Below are 5,387 nucleotides of genomic sequence, written 5' to 3' on the forward strand. Positions count from 1 at the left end.
GTTCCTGCTCAATCATATCGTGACACATTGTATTTAAGCTCAACTATCTGTTTCTGTAATAACCACGCGGCTAATTGCAATAGAGTTGCCAAGATTCCTGGACACTGAGCAAAGATATTTTGAATGCGGTGATAATTAAAGGGGTCGTATGGTGTCACAGTGGTTAGCACTGCTGCACTGTTGCATCATGCCTCTGAGTTCAAGTCTTTGCCATGAAAGTGACCCTTGATAGAGCAGATGGATGGACACCTTCTTGAAACATCAAAAAGGTGGTGGGAGGTTGATGACGTGGGTTGCTGTTATCAGTGAGGAACTTGTACAACCTTTCTGACTTCCAGACGGTGTAAAAAAATAAGTACAAAATCTACAGCCAATTTCTAGAAGATACTTTATTCAAAAATAAAGAACACACCTCCCTTCATAAGGCATATATATATATATATATATATATATATATATATATATATATATATATATATATATATATATATATATATATAGAGAGAGAGAGAGAGAGAGAGAGAGAGAGAGAGAGAGGACAGGATCAAAGCAAAAACCTGACTGGTCCAATAGTGAACAGGCTCATAATGGTCTTTGAGAAGGAAAGGTGGCCATACAGGACAATAAACTTGGTGAAGTTTGTTATTCCTTATATAGACTGAATAAGATGACATTATTATTTCTGTTGACAGTGAAGTAAAAAAAATCCAATCAGTTTCTGATTGCGTAATAATTCTGCACACTGATAATCAAGTGCTTTTGTTTTTGTTTGTGAAAGTCTAATGTGACATTTTCTCTCTAAATGCATGTATTTGGAGGAATATAAAACTTTTTGTCAAAAGTCTGAGCAACTTTTGCAAAACAATATCTCTGGAAATTGTACTTGCTAATAATTCTGCACACGGTGTAGTGGTCAGTAGGGTTAGGATTTTGGAACTTGCACTAAACAATAACTTGACATATTTCTTTTTATGGCCAAATATTAAAATAAAGTGTAAACATTGCAAAAAAAAAAACAACAACAGCGAAACTCCCATTTCCTTGGCCTTCGGTCCTGTGCTTCAGTGGCCTTCAGTCCACTTTCAGTGGTGTGGTGCTTTCATGTACCTCCAGACGATAACTTTTAGCCAAATGATAATTCTCACTGATCAATGTTTGGCCCTAAATAAGGCAATACATCATTTCTGTCTTTGTGCAAGCGCTTGAAAAGTTTTGAGCTGTCGCAGAATCTGTGAAAACCTTTCTTAATAAGCCAGGTGTGCAGTCCATTGCCCTGCAGCTACTGTGATGCTTTACCGTATGGAAAGCCAAGGCACCCTCTGCACTGTCTGTTTTACTCACCAAGTACTCCGTCAATGTACTCGATGAGCTCTCTTCCCTCGCTGCAGTTTTATGTTTTGCAGAACTCATGTGGGCTTCCAGGTCTTTGGCACCTTTATTTGCCAATGACACAAATGTGACCCATCACCACGAAATGAGTCTTATGGGTGTATTTCTATCAGTGCGACTTAACACTCATTTTGTGGTGATGGGTCACAAATGTTCCTGCTTTGCATGTCATGCACTCAGCTTCCTATGCATCACGACCAAGATGAAAACATGACTATTTTTTCTTTAGTTCATCCACGAATTTACATTTAGGAATTTTCTAACTACAGATACGTCATGTCATGTGCTCATGTGCTGTTGTAATCAGGGAAGCTCGTGGTGCTGAGGACAATGATTGGAGCAAACGATGTGTAGACTGACCAATGGTGGCATGAAGAGTGAGTTCAACTGACCAATGGCGGTAATTTCCTTTACGAAACTATTACTTCGTTCCTCCCTTTGCTGACTTTCGCTCGCTTTTTATATCTTTAAGGCATGAATCGAGTGAGAAGGGGAGGGTGAAATAACTAGTTTGAGAACGTACCAGTGAAAGGTAACGTAAATCCAATGCAGGAATGGATGCGTTCGACTTCATGCAGCTGCTTACAGCACTGGCTTAAAGCAATGCATTCTGGTTAGATTTATTTGTCCGAATTCAGCCGGCGCTGCAAAACGTCACCACGCATTATCATGTGACATGGTACAAAAGCCTCGCGAGTTCAGTGGCACTTCTGTTTTCAGGGCAGCAATGCTAGATTTTTATTGGACAAATACTTTAAAATGTCATTTATAGGGAAGTTCATTATCTCTGGGAGTAAATGGGGCAGTGGGCTGGCCAGGACATTGGGCTGTTGCATGCTGATTGGAGGAAAAGTCAAAGGGGCGGCACCTCTTTTTGATTGACAGCATTTCTTCTTGGAACAGGTGGTGCAAGAAGAATAACAGATGAAACGGCAGGAAACTTGTGGCTATGCCCTCAGCCGGTTGCAGGGTGGAGGAGAGAGCTGAGAGCTGGACGAGAAGGGGGGGCTTGGCCAACAAGAAGATGTCTGTAAAGGTGCAGAAGCTGAAAAGGGGGCCAGAGTTGAATGGAAAATGTCTGCTTGGGTGGACGAAGTCATGCTATTGATTATGCATTACAATATGATAAGCTCTGCAAATGCAGAACATTTTTTATGCATAAGGGACACATAAGCTTGAGATAGTAGTAGTTGCAATAGTATTGAGCAATACAGGCATAGATGGAATTAAGGGTAGGTTTTGTAACAGGCTTCAAGGTAGGAAACCAAGGAAGTCAGGCCTTGCAGAATGTACTGTGATAGGAAATGTGTGTCACAGAGGGGCATCAGGTCATATGACACATGATGGGGGAAACAGGGATAACTAGTATGCTTAGTAGGCAACTATTGTATAGGTGATGTGCCTCTTGAGGTAGCAACCAATTGTAACTGACGTACCCCCTGAAGTATTAACCAATCAAAGGTAATAAGTATTCTGGTAGGTGAGTGGGCATAATATCAAATATGCTTTTTAGGGAAGTTTGAAAACGGTATATAAACTGCTGTTTTTCTTTTGTTGTGTACAGTATGTCACTCTCTTGAGATGAGGATACTGTCACTTTATCTGCTCATTTCTGCTTATTAAAGAAACTTTACCTTCATTTGAACTTGAATTCAATTCACTTGAATACATTTCAAGATCTTCAATAAGTGTCTTCATGTAGGGACAAAGGTTGGTTGATTAATAATAGTAGTAGTGAATTGTTTTATCTTCCATAGTTGGGGGTGGGAGAGCCAGCTTCCCCTGTTTGAAAGACCAACAGCCGCCGACATGCTAATTAGCGGAAGCCCATTGTGCAACGCGGCAGGCTGGACTGGTGCCGGATAGCATAAAGAGTTGTGTGTAATTAGAGTTTTTTGTGCTGCATTGTGTCGTATCGCAGTGCTAAGTGTTGTAAAAAACGTACATGTGCACCCACTGTGCCAGGACTGTGGAGAGAGCATGTCAGGAAGGGGAAGGGCTGAGGTTTGATGGTTGTGTTCTGTCCTTTTAAGGTCTATAAATAATGGGGGGTGTGCCAGACATGAAGGGCAAGATGTGACACTTCCTATCCTGAAACAGTATAGCTGAAAAGTTTTCATGAAATACGGACTTCGTTTGAAATGTTGGATAAATATATATGGTCTATATAAACATATTTGTTTGGAAATTGTTTTCATAACCCATCCATCCATCCATTTTCCAAACCGCTTATCCTACTGGGTCGCGGGGGGTCCGGAGTCTATCCCGGAAGCAATGGGCATGAGGCAGGGAACAACCCAGAATGGGGGGCCAGCCCATCGCAGGGCACACTCACACACCATTCACTCACACACTCCTACGGGCAATTTAGCAACTCCAATTAGCCTCAGCATGTTTTTGGACTGTGGGGGGGAAACTGGAGTTGCAATTATGTGTCCTGTATTGCATTAGGTACATGGTGATTTCATGTTCGTCAAAGTTTTCACTTTTTAATAACTGTATAAAGCAACATATTTTTTATACAAATCAACCTAGGTGAAACACTTAATGTACTTAAATATTACATAAACCCCACTGCACACAAAGCAAATCAAATATTACACACAGCTTCTGTTCATAGTCCTTACATGTGTTTGGTGGTTTTTCTGAGCAACTCACACATACTGAGTATATTTTGCATGCGCCTTTAATTTTACATTTAATAACCTGGAACTGAGTTGTTTCTTCGGCAGTGTATGTTCCATGCAAGGTGATTAATGGTTCATTGAGGAAGACATTTAACTCGCCACTTTGCTGAGTGGTTGATGGGTGTCCAAGAGGTGACACTCCTCTGATCATGGGTGACTTCAGTGCGACCACTGGCACTGACAGGGCTGACTATGAGGATTGTGTCGGTCCTCCTGGATCTGGAGACCAGACTCTCGGCTTCATGTTCTTAGACTTTGTGTAAAGTCAGGGGCTGCGGGTCACTGGATCCTGGTTCCAACACACTAAGCCACATCGTTAGACTTGGTACTCCAGTACTGGTGATGCAGTGAAGGAGATCAATCACATCCTGGTGGGCAGATGCTGGAGGCTCCTGCAGAACTGCAGGGTCTACAGAAGTGCCCAGTCTGTGAATTCTGACCACAGACTTGCTGTTGCTACTCAATCAATTCAGCTTAGATCCAGGAGGCTGCCACCTACCAGGAGAACAAGGCTGGACTTGGCCAGAGTCCAAGATCAAGTTGTTTGTGTGAGGGACTTACAGACTTGGTACGACTGCTGACTCTAATATGATGTGGGAGACCTTCCTGATAAGACCCTGATGGTCACCGAGGGCTGTGCCAGTGTTCCAAGAAGAAAGTGTTCCATCTTGCAGGGACCCTCCAGCTAGGATGTTGAACATCTCTGGGTCAAAGGGGGTCAAAAAAATCCACTGGAGGTTCTAGTGTTTATTTCGGTCATTCTTATGAAAAATTATTTAGCTTTGTCCTTTAGCTGCTGTGTGCGACCAGACTTTCGCACAGTTCACAGTGAACCTTGACTTTTACCTGTATATTAAAGCTTCAAACAGGAAGAGTAATAGGCATTTATTTTGGCAACAGAAGACAAGTATGATGACAGGAGTGTCAACAAGTAAAACAGAGACAAAAACCTATATGGGAAACTGGTAGGTAAAAAAAAACTGACAGCACACTGGAGACGAAGCATATTATAATCAAGCAGGAGTTTATGCACATGCACTGTCTTAAAACTAAATAAAATAATTATGGTTATCGGTCCTCGTCTTCTGCTACCTAAAAATTTAACTCCACCCCACTGATCTTCTCTCTGGCTCATCAAATTCAGAACTCATTTCACACAAGCTTTAAATAGCGTGTGGACCACAAAGCAGTATGATATATACTGTACAGTTTACAGAGAAATAGATTACAGCAGAGTACACAGCAGTGGAGAGCAGTAGACGTGAACTTTCCTGCACAGAGGAGTACTAGTGACCAATCCAGGAGGCCAAA

This window comes from Brienomyrus brachyistius, chromosome 12 (genome assembly GCF_023856365.1).
Source record: "Brienomyrus brachyistius isolate T26 chromosome 12, BBRACH_0.4, whole genome shotgun sequence".
NCBI classification, from domain to species: Eukaryota; Metazoa; Chordata; class Actinopteri; order Osteoglossiformes; family Mormyridae; genus Brienomyrus; species Brienomyrus brachyistius.